A 15,372-nucleotide genomic window follows, 5' to 3' on the forward strand; every position below is an offset into this window, starting at 1 on the left:
ATTCTGTCCTCTGGCTCTGGGCATTGCTGTGTGTGAATCTGATACTCGGGGTTCCCTCGAACGCCTTCATCCCTGGGGGATCAGCCAATGTGGAGGATGCCGGGAAAGGTGCAAGAAGGCTACATCCCTGATGATTTTATCGAATCACCAAATTAACCAAATGTGAACATTTCTTACCAGATTTTCATGGAAGATCATGAATGCTCTTGTCATTTGAGTCATTTTGAGTTCATTCTGTTACGCAACCATTTATTGCCCAAAGCATCTTAAATAATTCTTAATAATAAGGATTTGAGTATTTATTTGATTTGAGCAATGAGACACTACTGGCAAATTCTGAGCAAGGAATGGGGCTGGCACACTTACCTTATGGTCTGCAATGGCCACGCTTCTTGTGGTGTGGACTGGGGGCAAAGGAAAGAGGGTGAGTCCGGAACCGATGGGAATACCCCATGGGAGAGATGAGGACAAGGGCATTTTGGACCTTGATGGTGGAGGTGATGATGGAGAGAAGTGAATGGATTCACATCTATTGAGGACGAAAAATCTCCTGCATTGCCTCCTTCAGAAAGCCTTCTCCGACTGTTCTCCACTAGACTCTGGTTTTAGACTCTCCATCTTCTAAGCCTTCCATTGATGGTTGTGTGGCCCTCTCTCTGGGCAGTGGTTTTGTTATATATCATCCAAACATGGCCCTCCCATGATCTATGAGCTATCTGAGGAGGAGAACCCAGTCTCATCCATTTCTTGCTCCCATGAGTGACTGACACACAGGGTCACTCAGCCAGTGCCTAGCTTGCTTGCAAGAAATCAGACTCTGTGGCTGCTCTGTCTGGTTAGCAGGCAAGCTTCACCTTTAGTCTCTGGTCCAGCCACCCATCTATCCGTGCTCCCCCACAGGAAACCTACCATTCCCTGTGGCTAATGCAGTGTTGCAGGGGGGTGGGGGCGGAGGTGGGGTAGTGAGAGGGTCTCCAGTGTTCCAGTTCGTGGTTCCAAATGGGGAGCCCAGCCCTGCCTCTGGCTCCTTGGGAAAATCCTCCTCCCTATCAAACTGGTGAGGCTGGGGGAGTTCCCGTTGTGGCTCAGCAGGTTACAAACCCTACAAGTATCCATGAAGATTCAAGTTCGATCCCCAGCCTTGCTCAGTGGGCTAAGGATCTAGTTTTGCCTGAGCTGCAGTGTAGATCACAGACAAGGCTCAGATCCTGCGTTGCTGTGGCCGTGGTGTAGACCGGCAGCTACAGCTCCGATTCGACCCCTAGCCTGGGAACTTCCATATGCCGCAGGTGTAGCCCTAAAAAGACAAAAAAAAAAAAAAAAGAGAGAGAGAGAGAGAAACAAACAAACAAAGAACAGGTGGGCCTCAGGGAGGGGCTGATTGCTAAGGATTGACCCTGCGGTGGAGAGGTGGCCTGCCTTCTTCACAGGTTCCCAGCCACTCATTTTATTCCTGGGCATTTAGTTCCATGGCGAGAGGCTGGGAGGAACAGGGCGAGAAACCAGCTCCAACAGAGAACAAAATGAAGCTTTGCATAGTAAAATTCCTTTCTCTACAAATTCACGCTTTCAGTGAGAAATGGAAAGCAGGGCTGTTGGCTTTTGAGGATTGTTTATTTCAAGGAAGCAGGTAGAGGAGGGCGATAGTGATGGAACCACTCTCTGGCAATGGCCATTGTGACTGGGCTGAACTCGGGCTGCATCCCAGGTCCCCCGCCTCCCCCGGGGCCCCTCTCCACCTGGGGAGCCAGAGTGGACAGACCCTTCCCAGGTTGCCCAGCTCCAAGACATAGCAGAAGGACATAAATAATCAGCCACCGATTCTTCAGCTCGACTATAAAAAGCCTGCATATGCTCTGTGCAGGTTTTCTTAAGGTAAGGGACAGAGCCTGGGCAACGCTGAGCTTCTGGAACTGCCCATATGGGGAGGCGGTCTTTCACCGATGATTCTGCAGACAGAAATTGCCCATCTGCACTGTTTGCAGGTGTTTTGAATGATTATATTATTAGCTCTGTCTGTTCAACTTTGCTTTTTTATGGTGGCTTTAGTATCGCAGTAAAAAAAAAAAAAAAGGGAAGAAGAAGGAGAAAGAAAAAAAGAAATATAAAGGCAGCCATCTGGTTCCCGGTTTGTGATAGCACTCTGTCAGGAGAGGAGGAAGAAACAGAAGCCTCCTCTGCTATCCTAGGGGGGTGGGGCAGACACTGGGAAGCCCCTCATTCTGCCCTTTTTCCAAGAGAGTGGGATGTGGGGAAAGGGAGATCTTTAATTTCACCAGAGGAAGAAGATTTACATCTTCATTTCTCTCCTCCCCGCCACCCTGATGCTTTGCCACTGCCTTTGGGCTCACCTGGCTACGGGAATGGGTGGTCAAGATGCCCCCAAAGCCTCAGCTGGCCAGGAGAACCCCCTGAGTTTGTCCACGTGGCCCCAGAGGGCTGTGCTGGGCTGTCCATCCCGCCCATGTGTCCGGACCATGTTTGATCTGTGCCGTGACCTGGGACACCTGGCAGGGCTCTCAAACGGCAGGGAGTAAGACAAAGATTTTTTTTTTGATTATCTGTGTCTGGGTAATTCATCAGGGAAGTGCTCTCTGTGTCCGAAGGCACAGAGCAGGGTTATTTCGGGCTGTGCAGCCCACCCAGGGATGGGAGGGCTCCCAGAGACCACGAGGTCCCTGGTGTCTCTACACCACAGGAGGTGCCAGGCAGGTGTCAAGTTGCACTTGAGCCAGAGGGCGTCACTCGCCTTTTCACTGGTTTGGGCAAAGGGAAGAGAATTCTCCCCAGGAACAGACAATACTCTTATGTAATCTGAAGCAGCAAATTACATCAGAGTATTATACACACACGTGTATTATATTATGTGTCTCTCTATATAATTAATCCTTATGGACTTTCTTCTGCACTACGCATTCGTGCTGACAGGAGGTGGCATAGAGGGGCAGCGTTAGGCCATGGTATGTCCTAAGAGTTCCAGGAGGAGGAGGCTGGCAGGAAGGTTCCAGAAGAGAAAGGGAAGAGTCCCTGAAACTCCGCTTCCCTGATATTTTGGTTTGGTGCCTTTGATCCCAGTGCACAGAACCCCATGCAAACACACTCCAGCACAGGAGGCTCACTGGGCATCCACTGGGGATGGGACCTGTGTTGGCATTTTTCTCTCCTCACTTCCAGAAGCAAACCAGGCACTTTGGATTTCCTTTTGAGGGGGTGCACGTGCAGGTTTAAAGCTGAGGCTGAGGGCAATCCCTCTCCCTTTGTTTTATGAAAGCTCAAGTCCCGAGAATTGTGCCTGGAGGCAGCGCAGACCCTGGAAAGCAGCTGGGATGTGCGTGTCCCTCAACCCAGAAAGAGGACAGACTTCGGGGATCCCCAGGTGGTGGGCATGGTCCCCTGGTTCTTGGCTGGGAAGCGGGGAAGCCTCTGAAGGGGATGGCTTCATGGGGTCCCTGTGGTGATACGGTCATGTCCTGGGGTCCACAGCCTGGGCAATGGACCACAGGAGTAGCAGAAATAACAAATACCAAGGGACCATGCAAAGGTGAACCACGGGCATATTAGGGGTGACTGTCACAGAGAGAAGAAAGGGGCGCCCTTCCTGGGACACTTTGCTTTGCATAACATCTCAGAGGCTTTGCTTGACCATGAGGAGATGGGTTAAGTGGCAAAGAAACACGTAAAATGCCTGAAACACGCTGGGTCACTGCTATATAGCATTGACAGAACATTGTAAATCAGCTATAACAGAACTTTTTGTTTTTTAAAGACAAAGGGAAAAAAAAACTGCCTGCAATGGTGCCTTCCTATAGAATGAATGATCAAAAATTAAGGGTTTAATGTTTTTGGTTAGAATAATATTGAGAAGTGGGGCACTTACTGAGTTTTGAGCCTGGAGCTGCAAACTCACCTCTGTACAGGTACTCCTGAGGTGTCAGAAGAAAGTCCAGAAAAACACAAGATCGGGGAGCCCGTGGATCTCAGCACGATGAGGTTGTGGGGTTGGGCTCTGAGGCTGGTCCAAGTTAGATGCACAGCACGAGGTGGCATCATTGAGAAGTTCTGTGTTGTAGGCTGGAAACAGCCAAACACTGGCCAACAATTTCCTACTGTTTGAGAACATGGACTCAGGAGTCAGACTGCCTGGTCTGAATGTTGACTTCTTCTTTTTTTTTTTGGTCTTTTTGCCTTTTCTAGGGCTGCTCCGGCGGCATATGGAGGTTCCAGTGCTAGGGGTCGAATCGGAGCGTAGCCACCGGCCTACACCACAGCCACAGCAACTCGGGATCTGAGCCTCGTCTGCGACCTACACCACAGCTCAAGGCAATGCCGGATCCTTAACCCACTGAGCAAGGCCAGGGATCGAACCCTAAACCTCATGGTTCCTAGTCGGATTCGTTAACCACTGCGCCACAACGGGAACTCCAATGTTGACTTCTTCATCTATTAATTGTGTAACCATGAGTAAGTCCTTCCCTCCCTTCCTTCCTTCCTCCCTCTTCATTTCTTTTCTTTCCCTTTCTTTCTTCCTTCCTTCCTTTCTCTCTTTCTTTCTCTCCTTCCTTCCTTCCCTCCCTCCCCTCTTTCTTTCTTTTCTTCCTTCCTTCCTTCCTTCCTTCCTTCCTTCCTTCCTTCCTTTCTTTCTTTCTTTCTTTCTTTCTTTCTTTCTTTCTTTCTTTCTTTCTTTCTTTCTTTCTTTCTTTCTTTCTTTTCTCTCTCTCTCTCTCTTCCTTCCTTCATTCTTCCTTGCTTTTTTCTTTGGTCCAAGATTGCACTGGGATTGTTGAGACAATTAATGCATGAACTCCTTAGAAGACTCCCTGCCACACAGTTGAGTATCCAGTAAACATGAGCTAGAACTAGAATGACTGCTATTATTCTCTGCATATCTGCTGCCCTTTTTCCTTTATGCTGAGAGCAATAGAAAGATATGAGGACAAAATTTGGAGCCATGCATCCAGGCATCAAAACAAAATGTGTTAATAATTGAATGTTATTAATAAAATCACTGTGATCATCAAACAGTTGCCCATCCTTTCTGGTGTCTGTTCCCTCCTTTTTTTTTTTTTTTTTGGTCTTTTTGCCATTTCTTGGGCTGCTCCCACGGCATATGGAGGTTCCCAGGCTAGGGGTCAAATCGGAGCTGTAGCCACCACCGTACGCCAGAGCCACAGCAACGCAGGATCCGAGCCACATCTGCAACCTGCACCACAGCTCACGGCAACGCCAGATCCTTAACCCACTGAGCAAGGCCAGGGATCGAACCCGCAACCTCATGGTTCCCAGCCGGATTCGTTAACCACTGCGCCACGATGGGAATTCCATCCCTCCTTTTGAAACCAAAGCAGGGCCCTGTGGGCTCCTGGGCACACAAGCCTTTCTGTGTCCCCCATTTCTTGTTTTTTGGGAAATAAACTTCAGCCTCCCTGGCCTTCCCTGAGTTCCAAAGGGCAGTTTCTAATCAGGGAAGGGAGGGGATGCAGAGACCAGGGAGGAGCCGTCAAGAGACAATAGTGCCGCCTTTGGGGCAGTGTCCTGGTTCTTCCTCAGGGAATGTAGATAAAAATATCCATGAGTTCTTCAGCAGAACTAAACCCCCCACAAATGGAAGATGTTAATGAAGCCTCCTTTATTCCAGAAAGAAGACCTACCAGACCCCTGAACACTAGTCCTGAAAGCAAGGCAAGCTTGCCCCTACCCTTATCCTTATCTGTTTTTCACTCCCAAAGCTATAAAACCAACTTCCAATCTCTCCTAAAGGGGGGCCCAGTCTTTAGGGCGTCAGCCTGCTGTGACTCTCCTTTGCCTGGCAAAGCAATAAAGCTATTTTTCTCCTTCACCCAAAACTGCATCTCTGTGGTTCTATCCAGCACTCATCAGTAGAGGCCAGCTTCTGGCAATGCTCCCTTTAAGGGCAGTTACCTTTGGCCCTCTGGGACCCCAGCACACCCCCGGTGTACTTTGACCCTTGGGTTTACAACTGCAGGAATCTTATTTCTTTCCTTCCTGCTCCACACCCCGCCTCCTTGCAGGGCTCAACCTCGCAGTGAAAGGAAGGACCCAGAGAACTTTCTTCTGGGTCAGCTCACCCAGCGCCCCCCCCACCCCCCCAACAGAGATGGCTCTCTCTTCCCAGGCACCACTCCTGCCAGGGGAGATGAATCAGGACTTTGACCAAGAGGCCAGAGGGCCTCCCGCAGGTGTAAAGCTTACATTCAATGCATTCATTCAGCCTCAAGTTCTTCCCCATGAATCATGCCCAGCTGGGCTCCCAAGCTTTCCCAGGACCTCCCCACAGGGGCAGCCAGAGGCTTGACTCTCCACTCCTTTGCATATGGTTTGCTCCTGGGTTTGGGGTGGAAGCAGCCCTGGGTTGTGTGTGGCCCACACAGGCAGGCCAGCTTCCCATCAACCCTGTGCTCTCTGGTCACCCACACGTGTGCCCTCCCCTCCCCTCCCTGCCCTGGCGGCAGGAGGACACACACAACACGGCTTCCTCCGTCCCTCTTCTCCCTCAGTCTCTCCAGCACCTTTGGGGGTCGGTCCACGTGCCATGAAGTCACCGACTTCAGTTACAATTAGCAGCCCAAACCGCTTCCTAGTCCATTTCACCTCAGAATTCTCCCTCTGAACAATTGTAAACGCTCCACAGTTTTTGTGTTTTTGACTTCCTCTTTCCCAGGAGGAAAGTCAGATGGGCCCATCTCATCTCTTTCGAGGCCCACTCTTGGAAACCAAGCAGGGCCCTGTGGCTCTCGGGCACACGAGCCTTTCTGCGTCCCCCCCTTTCTTGTTTCTGGGGAACAAACTTCAGCCTAGATGACCTTCCCAGAGTTCCAAAGGGCAGATCCAAACAGTTGCTCATCAGGGAAGCCGGGGAAGAGCTGTCAAGAGACAATAGCACAGCCTTGGGGCAGGGTCCTGGTCCCTTCTCAAGGAACACAGATAAAAATATCTATGAGTTCTTCTATAGAAGCAGACCCCCCAACAAATGGAAGATGTTAACGGAGCATCCTTTATTCTGGAAGGAAGACCACCAGGAGGCAGAATATTAACTCAGGTAGTTAGTGTAGGAGCACAGGCTCTCGGGTACATTCTTTTGATATGAATATTGATTAACCTTTGTGGCTTAAGGGCTTCAGGGAGTGACACCTCCACAGGCCTTGTTTTGTTATAGGAAATGCGCATTCCCCACAGATTTGGTTTACTGTAGGAAATGGGAATGCCTAGCCCACTCCTCAACTGATAATAAAGGAATGGGAGGAGTGGGGACTTAATCCAAGGAAAGAAAAGAACCAAAAACCCATCAAACTTTGGGGACTTTTCCACCTCTAAACCCCCTGTTGGACAAGGACTGATATGGGTAACTGGGCAAGGCCAATGTGAGAAAACCACATCTTTCTGGACCCCATGTTGGTACCCCATATTTAAGGGATAAAAACCCCTAAAGGATAATAGAGAGAGCCCCCACCCCCACCCCCCAGTCCTGGGAACTATTTGCTTTTCTTTAACAAGGACTGCTTGCTTGCTGCCTTTGTGTGCTCTGAGTGCTTTCTTTGACAGCCCTGAACTTGCACAAGAACCCAGATTCTGGTGTCATCTTTCCGACATCCACCAGACCCCTGACCAGCTCTGAAAACAATGCCAGCTGGCCTCTACCCTGATCCTTATGTGTGGCCCTATTTTTCACTCCCCAACCTACAAAACCACTTCCCAATCACTCCGAAGGGGGGACCCAGTCCTTAATGCGGTAGCCCGCTGTGACCCTCCTTTGCCTGGCAAAGCAATCGAGCTATTTTTTCTCCTTCCCCCCAAACTCTGTCTACATGTTTCTACTTGTCACCATTGAGCAGAGACGTCGCAGCAGAGCCCAGAATGCCCTGAAGGGTGGACCCTGTGAGGGTATCTGGGGAAGGAATGTTCTAAGCAGAAGGATGAGAAAGCACAAGAGCCTTGCATCGGACTTCTTTTGACGTGTTCAGAAAGAGCAAAGAGAGGCCGGCAGTGTGGAAGCTGAGTGAGGGAAAGTGGCCTTCAAGCTGGGGATGGGGCCATGGAGGATTTTGCTCCGAATGAGACAGGAGCTATGGGGGCTTCTGATAACCGTGCCATGGGCTCCCTCCAGGCTTCAAGGGGTCATGTCTCCTCAGCATCAGAAAAAGTCCCTTTAGGAGGCTTTTGCAATCATCTCTGTAGGAAACAGTGATTCTGTGAAAGGGAGGCAGCCGTGGAGGGTGATTCTCTTACTGTGTTTAGCCAGTGACTTGAGGATTGTTTGTTTCAGAAGCTGGTATGAAATTATTCTAATAAAAGCACTGTCCGCTATAGACAAGGTTTTTGCCTTTAGGGAACTTGCTACCTAGTTGGGAAGACAGGTATTAACCCAAGTTCATGTTTTTTCTTTCTTTCTTTCTTTCTTTTTTTTTTTTTTTGTCTTTTGAGGGCTGCCACACCCACGGCATATGGAGGTTCCCAGACTAGAATCAGAGCTGCAGCCACAAGCCTACACCACAGCCACAGCAACAGCAACGTGAGACCCGGGCCGCATCTGTGACCCACACCACAGCTCATGGCAACGCCAGATCCTTAACCCGCTGAGCAAGGCCAGGGATCGAACCCACATCCTCATGGATGTAGGTTACTAACTGCTGAGGCCACGATGGGAACTCCTTTTCTTTTCTTTTCTTTTCTTTTCTTTTCTTTTTTTTTAATGGCCCCACCTGCAACATCTGAAAGTTCCCAGGCCAGGGACTGAATCTGAACCACAGCTGTGGCAAGGCTGGATCCTTTAACCCACTGCACCAGGCCCTGGATTGAACCTGCACCTCCGCAGTGACCTGAGCCACTACAGTTGGATTCGTAACCATCACACAGCAGTAGGACCCTCCCCAAGTTCATTTCTTGCTCACAATCCAGTGTGTGTTAGACAGCTCTCCCGGAAAATTTCTTCCCAGCAGGGATACAGCGAATCAGGCTCCTCCCCTGTTAATGTCGTGACTGTCTCGAAATATTTCTCAGGCAGCCAGGAGGATGGAGGAAAGAGAGAGCGACCTAGGAAAGAATGATGCCCGAGGATCTCGGAGCCCCAGAGGACACTTCTTGGGGGGAAGGGGCAGGGGTGAGGGTTGAGCGTCCCAGCCTCTATCCCTGCCTTAATCAAAACAGGCCTGCTCTTAGCTGTTTCGCATATTAGTGATTTTCTTTTTAGATTAAGTCCACTGCTAAAATTTGAACACCTCCAGATTTGATGATAATCCCAAGATTCTAGCATTCCCACATATGCCTTGAGGAGGGGGGTGGGAGGAGCAGTGTCCTCAAAATGATCCGTTGTTTTTTTGTTGTTGTTGCTTTTGTTTTTGTCTTTTTGCCATTTCTTGGGCCGCTCTTGGGACATATGGAGGTTCCCAGGCTAGGGGTCTAATGGGAACCGTAGCCACCCATCGGCCTACGCCAGAGCCACAGCAACGCAGGATACAATCCACGTCTGCGACCTGCACCACAGCTCCTGGCAACTCGGGATCCTTAACCCACTGAGCGAGGCCAGGGATTGAACCCGCAACCTCGTGGTTCCTAGTCGGATTCGTTAACCACTGCGCCACAACAGGAATTCCTAGATCGGTTGTTTTTAATTCAGGTTCTAAAAATGATGGAAAGTCTGGTCTCCCTCACTCAAAGAGTAATCAAAAGTTTCGTTTGGGCAACAAAGTGAACATTTGAAATGGTCTAGAAACTACCAAAGGGACAAGCACATGACAGAGCAACCCGGGAAGGGGGTGTAAGGAAACGCTGCCCACGGGATCTGGAGTCCGGGGCCCCAGAGCAGGACGCCACGCCCCCATCCGTCCTCCAGGCCTGACGCTGCTCCTGAGCCACATCACGCAGCCAGGTCTGGGCTCTGGGACGATGTGGGACCACTGGGAGTGGCTGTCACCGGGCATCAGACCAGCCAGGGCAATAGACCGAATGAATGGCATTTTCTATCTGGCTCCTCCCAGGCCCTCACCTGTGCTGCTCTGATGTCTACTTTGGAGAAGAGAGAGAGGGGCCATTCCTGTGAACTGCTGCTCCCTGATCCGCCGGTTAAGGAAGGGAGCACTGACTTGAGGGACATGTAGGGGACCTAAAAAAGGATTTTGTGTCTCCCACTCCCAGTTTGGCCCCTGTTATCCATATGACAGTGTATTTATTCTCCCCCAAATTCCAGTTGGATCAGGGATCATGACTGAGTTTTTACAGATAAGGAAAGCAAGGCAATGGAAATGGGAAAAATTGTCTGTGTCGTCTAAGCTTTAAAGTGCCGTGGGTTGGAGTTCCCTTCGTGGCTCAGGGGTTAACGAATCCGACTAGGAACCATGAGGTTGCGGGTTCAATCCCTGGCCTTGCTCAGTGGGTTAAGGATCCGGCGTTGCCATGAGCTGTGGTGTAGGCTGCAGACGCGGCTCGGATCCCGCGTTGCTGTGGCTGTGGTGTAGGCCGGTGGCTTTGGCTCTGATTAGACCCCTAGCCTGGGAACCTCCATATGCTGCGGGAAGCTGCTCTAGAAAAGGCAAAAAGACAAAAAAAAAATTAAAAAAATTAATAAATAAAGTGCAGTGGGTTCAGCATCCAGCCTTATCACTGCAGCGGCTTGGGGTGCTGCTGGGGTGCGGGTTCAGTTCCTGGCCTAGCAACTTCCACATGCTGCAGGGGCAGCCAATCCATCCATCTATACACACTGTGGGAAAGATCCTATAACACATGACCCTCAAGGGATTTGATTAAAATCTAGCAGTGATTTCAAATTTGATTCCATCCCTTGCGTGTAATCACGATGACGTTGAGCCTGATCAGAAGTCTTGGTTTGGACTGTCTTTGTGATCAGGAGGAATCTGCCCTGCGGAGAACTGGGGGACCTCCATGCGGAAGGTCCCCTTGGAGTGATTTCCAAGTCGTCTGCCTGTAAAGGTTTGGAAATGACCCAAGACCAGCTTGGGCGTGGACCCTGCTCTCATGTGTTGGAGCCTGGGCTCGCAATGGCATTCTGGACAACGGGTCCTGTGGGGCGTGTGTGGTGGTCGAGGTGTGAATATCCACACTCGTGGGACATCGTCACACAGACACGCTTACAATCCCTTGCTCTCTCTCTAATGACAGCATGTTGGGCAGAGCCTGGAAGAAACCAGGCTGCTGGGTAAGTGGTTCGGAAACGGCAAGAGGAGGCTCGGCAGAAACGAATCTGACTAGCATCCGTGAGGACGTGGGTTCAATCCCTGGCCTCGCTCAGGGGATTAAAGATCCAGCGTTGCTGTGAGCTGTGGTATAGGTCACAGATGTGGCTCAGATCTGAAGTTTCTGTGGCTGTGGCAAAGCTGGCAGCTATAGCTCCAAATTGACCTAGCCTGGGAACCTCCATATGCTGTGGCGATGATCCTGAAAAGAAAAACAGAAAAGAAATGCAACGGCAAGAGACAATAATGTCAGTTTCCCACACAACAAATCCACATCCATGGCTTTCTGTTTGATTGGGGGGGGGGCGGCAGTGGGTAGAAGGTTTATTTTATTGGATGCATTGAAAAACGAATCAATCACCTAAAATGGGTATTCTGAAATCTGTTGTTCAGGAGTAGATTCTGAAAAAGACTACAGGTTTTGCTGTGGTTTAAAATTTGTCATTTCCACTTTTTTTTTTCCTACCAGAACTCACGCTGCTCCTGAGAACAGACCCCTGAAGGAGAGTGGCTGGAATTATATGATTTGGCATTTTCTCTTAGGTAACGTTCTTGGCAATTGGAGGAAGCATCTGTAATGCTGAGCGTATCCCTTGTAAGCTCTACCCCACTCACGTGGCTTTCATGAAAGAGGTGAGATCTGGGCCCCAGCACCCAAGCTTAGGGAGCCCCCCCAACCCCAGCAGGGCCCATGCCTGGGTCTTATCCGTTAGCCCCCTTTCTTCTGGAAGCCCCTGCTCCCCCACTGTGACAATGGTCTCTTTTGGGGGAAACGCTCGCTTTGCTGCTGCTGCTCCTTGAGAAAATGCCCACGACACAGACACGGCCACCTCAGAATTACAACTGATAAAGATCTGAATATGTATAACTGATTTACTCTGCTGTATACCTGAACTTAACTCAACTTTCTAAGTCAACTATATTCCAATAAAATTTAAAATAAGGGCGTTCCTGTTGTGGCGCAGTGGTCAATGAATCCAACTAGGAACCATGAGGCTGAGGGTTCGATCCCTGCCCTTGCTCAGTGGGTTAAGGATCCAGCATTGCCGTGAGCTGTGGTGTAGGTTGCAGACATGGCTCAGATTCTGCATTGCTGTGGCTGTGGCGTTAGGCCAGCAGCTACAGCTCTGATTCCACTCCTAGCCTGAGAACCTCCATGTGCTTCGGGTGTGGCCCTAAAAAGACAAAAAAAAAAAAAAAAAAAAAAAAAAAGACAAAAAAAATTTAAATAAAATAAAATAAAATAAAAAAAGACCAAAAAATTTTAAATAAAATAAAACATTGCTGTAGTTATCTCTCTGGTCACTTGGAATTAGCAAAGGTACAGAGTTCAAAGTTTCTTAAATCGGCCTCAGGACCATACCCAGGCAAGTGGGAATTTCCTGATGGACAGAGTGAAGCAAACAGCCAACTCCAAGTCGTCTTTCCCAGGATCCTTCCTGCAGGCTGAAAGCAGACCGAGGCATGAGCTGTCATACAATTTTATCCGATGCCATTGTCAGAAGCTGTGTAATCATTTGGAAAAAAAAAAAAAAAATCTATCCCATCGCCATCACTATGGCTTTGGATACAAAATAGAATTCAAAACTGGGTCAGTCGCACTGTGGTTGATGCACTCATGCTTTTGTGTAATCAGCAGACACCAGTGAGCGTCTATGACACGGAAGTCACTGCAGAGAGCAGAGAGAGGGTGACTGCCCACGTGCCCACTGCCACCCAAGGCTCAAGGCCGGAAGAGTGAGGGACCCATAAACCAAGTGCAAGGACATTTGCTGTCCCAGAGAAAATTCCTACTTGCATTCACCTGTTTCATCCAGCAGGATAAACCCAGTTGTGACAATTGGAAAAAAATTAGATGTTACCTGGGGTTGATACCATGCAGATCTGACATAAAACCCTCACTTCTCTTCTGATTATTCCTTTTTTTTTTTTTCCTTGATGGGGGGGCAGTGAGAGAGGTTTGCTCTGTTGTTCTCAAACCATTGTTTGCTTTTGCAAGCCCTTCACTTCCTGCTTGTAAGTTCTTTAGAGTTATTAGGAGTTGAACTGTTTTTGTTGTGGTTTTTTTTTGTTTTTTCCTAGCAGTGCCTGTGACTTGCAGAAGTTCTGCAACCAGGGGTTGAACCAGAGGCACAGCAGCAACCAGAGCCACAGCGGTGACAATGCCAGATCCTTAACCCACTGAGCCGCCAGGGAATTCCATGAGCTGAACCTTTAGAATGCAACTGGCCCTCAGCTAGAAGCCACGTGCTCTCGTGGGTGTCACTAGCACTAGGGTAGAAAGGGAAGCTGGCACCCACAGGACCGTTCTCTCCCTGGAAGCCAGGCCAGAGCCGAGGCCCCTTGAGGTTGCCTCTGCTGTGACTCTTACCACCTTGTCTGAATCCTTGGAAGTCACAACATCTTGGGAAGACTGAGAGAGAATCAAAGAAGTGCTTGTTTTAGCTGAAGCTGGGATGCATGCTGGGGTTGGGCTTTGAAACCCCAGATTTAAAAAAAAAAAAAGAAAAAGAAAAAGAAATGAAATAGATTAAAGCACTCCATGGTTTATGTTAAAATTGTTGAACTGAAGCCATGAGACAGACATTGTCTAGCGAGCAGACTCTTCGGGTCTGCCTTAAATTATACAACCTAATGTCCTAAAATAAGCCCAGACTGAGGATTCTGCCCTTCCTGATCTGGCTCTCACTTCCTTTCCTTCTCTCTCTCACTCTTATGCCCTCTTTTCCAAAATACAGATTCAATGAAAAAGTGTATCTTTTTTGATGAGAAGCAGAGAAGGACTCTGGCTTCCTTTGAACCTCAAAATGGTACCCAAGGCAAAGCCTAGGACATTGGGAAGGACAATTTGAAAAGCTCCATCTTCCTACCACCACTAATGCTTTTTCTTGCCCTTTCCCTGTGCCTGCCCAGCTCCCACCTCACTTCTGCAAGAGAAGAGCTGAAAGCACTCAGGTAGGGCGCTGGCAGAGTCCCAGACTTCACCACTTAACTCACTGCAATTGACACTTCAGTCAAAGGTCTTAACATCTCCAAGACGCAATTAAACTCTCCATAGTGGGCATATTCAGTAAACTCTACCTCAGTAGATTGTTATAAAGACTAAAAGGCATGAGTCTAAGGCACCACCACCATGGTGTGACACGTCCATCATTCCTCCCAAGACTTGTGCCAGACAGTTCTGGATATCTGGCAAGGTCTTTTGTGGGACAGGAGGCCAAATAAGCTCGAACAAATTGGTTGGCAAATTTTCTGTAAATGAAATGCCTCTGGTTGGGTTTGATGACAATGAGGGTGTCTGGGTCATATCCTCCTCCATCAGGGGTCTGAAGTGTGGTACAGTCCTATTCCCCCTAAGCATGCCCCCACCAGGTGAAACCCAAGGATGCTTACTGGTAAGGGGTGGGACCAGATGAGCAGGGCACAGCCATAAGCAGGACTATGATTTCAGCTCTCCACCTAGGTTAACCCAGGGGCCCATTTGCAGCAAGGATGCTCTTTGGGATAGGCAGTGGGCTGGTCAGACAAGGAGAGTCTGGGTTGGCAGGAAGGTGTTAGAAGGAGCCCAAAGGCCACCTCACGCAACGTGGACATAGCCAGGGTTATCTGGGAAGAAGATGAAAACACTAAGAGCTACTTGCTTTGATAAATATGAGAAATGGACACACATTTTTTTTTCTCATGGTTTGGAGACACCAGCATCTGTTGGAAGAGAGTGAGGATTTTTGTTTGTTTGTTTTTTAGGGCCACACCCTCAGCATATGGAAAGTCCCAGGCTAGGGGTTGAATCACAGCTACAGCTACCAGCCTATGCCATGGCCACAGCAATGTGGGATCTGAGCCGTGTCTGCAACTTACACCACAGCTCATGGCAAAGCCAGGTCCTTAACCCACGGAGTGAGCCCAGGGCTTGTACTTGCATCTTCCTGGATACTACTCAGATTCATTATCACTGAGCCACCATGGGAACTCTGAGGATGTTTTTTTAAGGCAGTCTGCCATGTTCAATGGGCTCCTTTGGGCTGGCCTGGCCCACAGTGGCTCCCTAAGTGATGCCAGGAGACCCTAGTGAGGCCAGACCTCTTCCTTCCTTCACTCTGCCTCTGAGTCCCATGTGCTGTGGGTGAGCCGTTCCCACTCTTGGGCCTGTTTTCTCATGTGTAGCCTA

The sequence above is a fragment of the Phacochoerus africanus genome, chromosome 8 (assembly GCF_016906955.1).
Source record: "Phacochoerus africanus isolate WHEZ1 chromosome 8, ROS_Pafr_v1, whole genome shotgun sequence".
Taxonomy (NCBI): domain Eukaryota; kingdom Metazoa; phylum Chordata; class Mammalia; order Artiodactyla; family Suidae; genus Phacochoerus; species Phacochoerus africanus.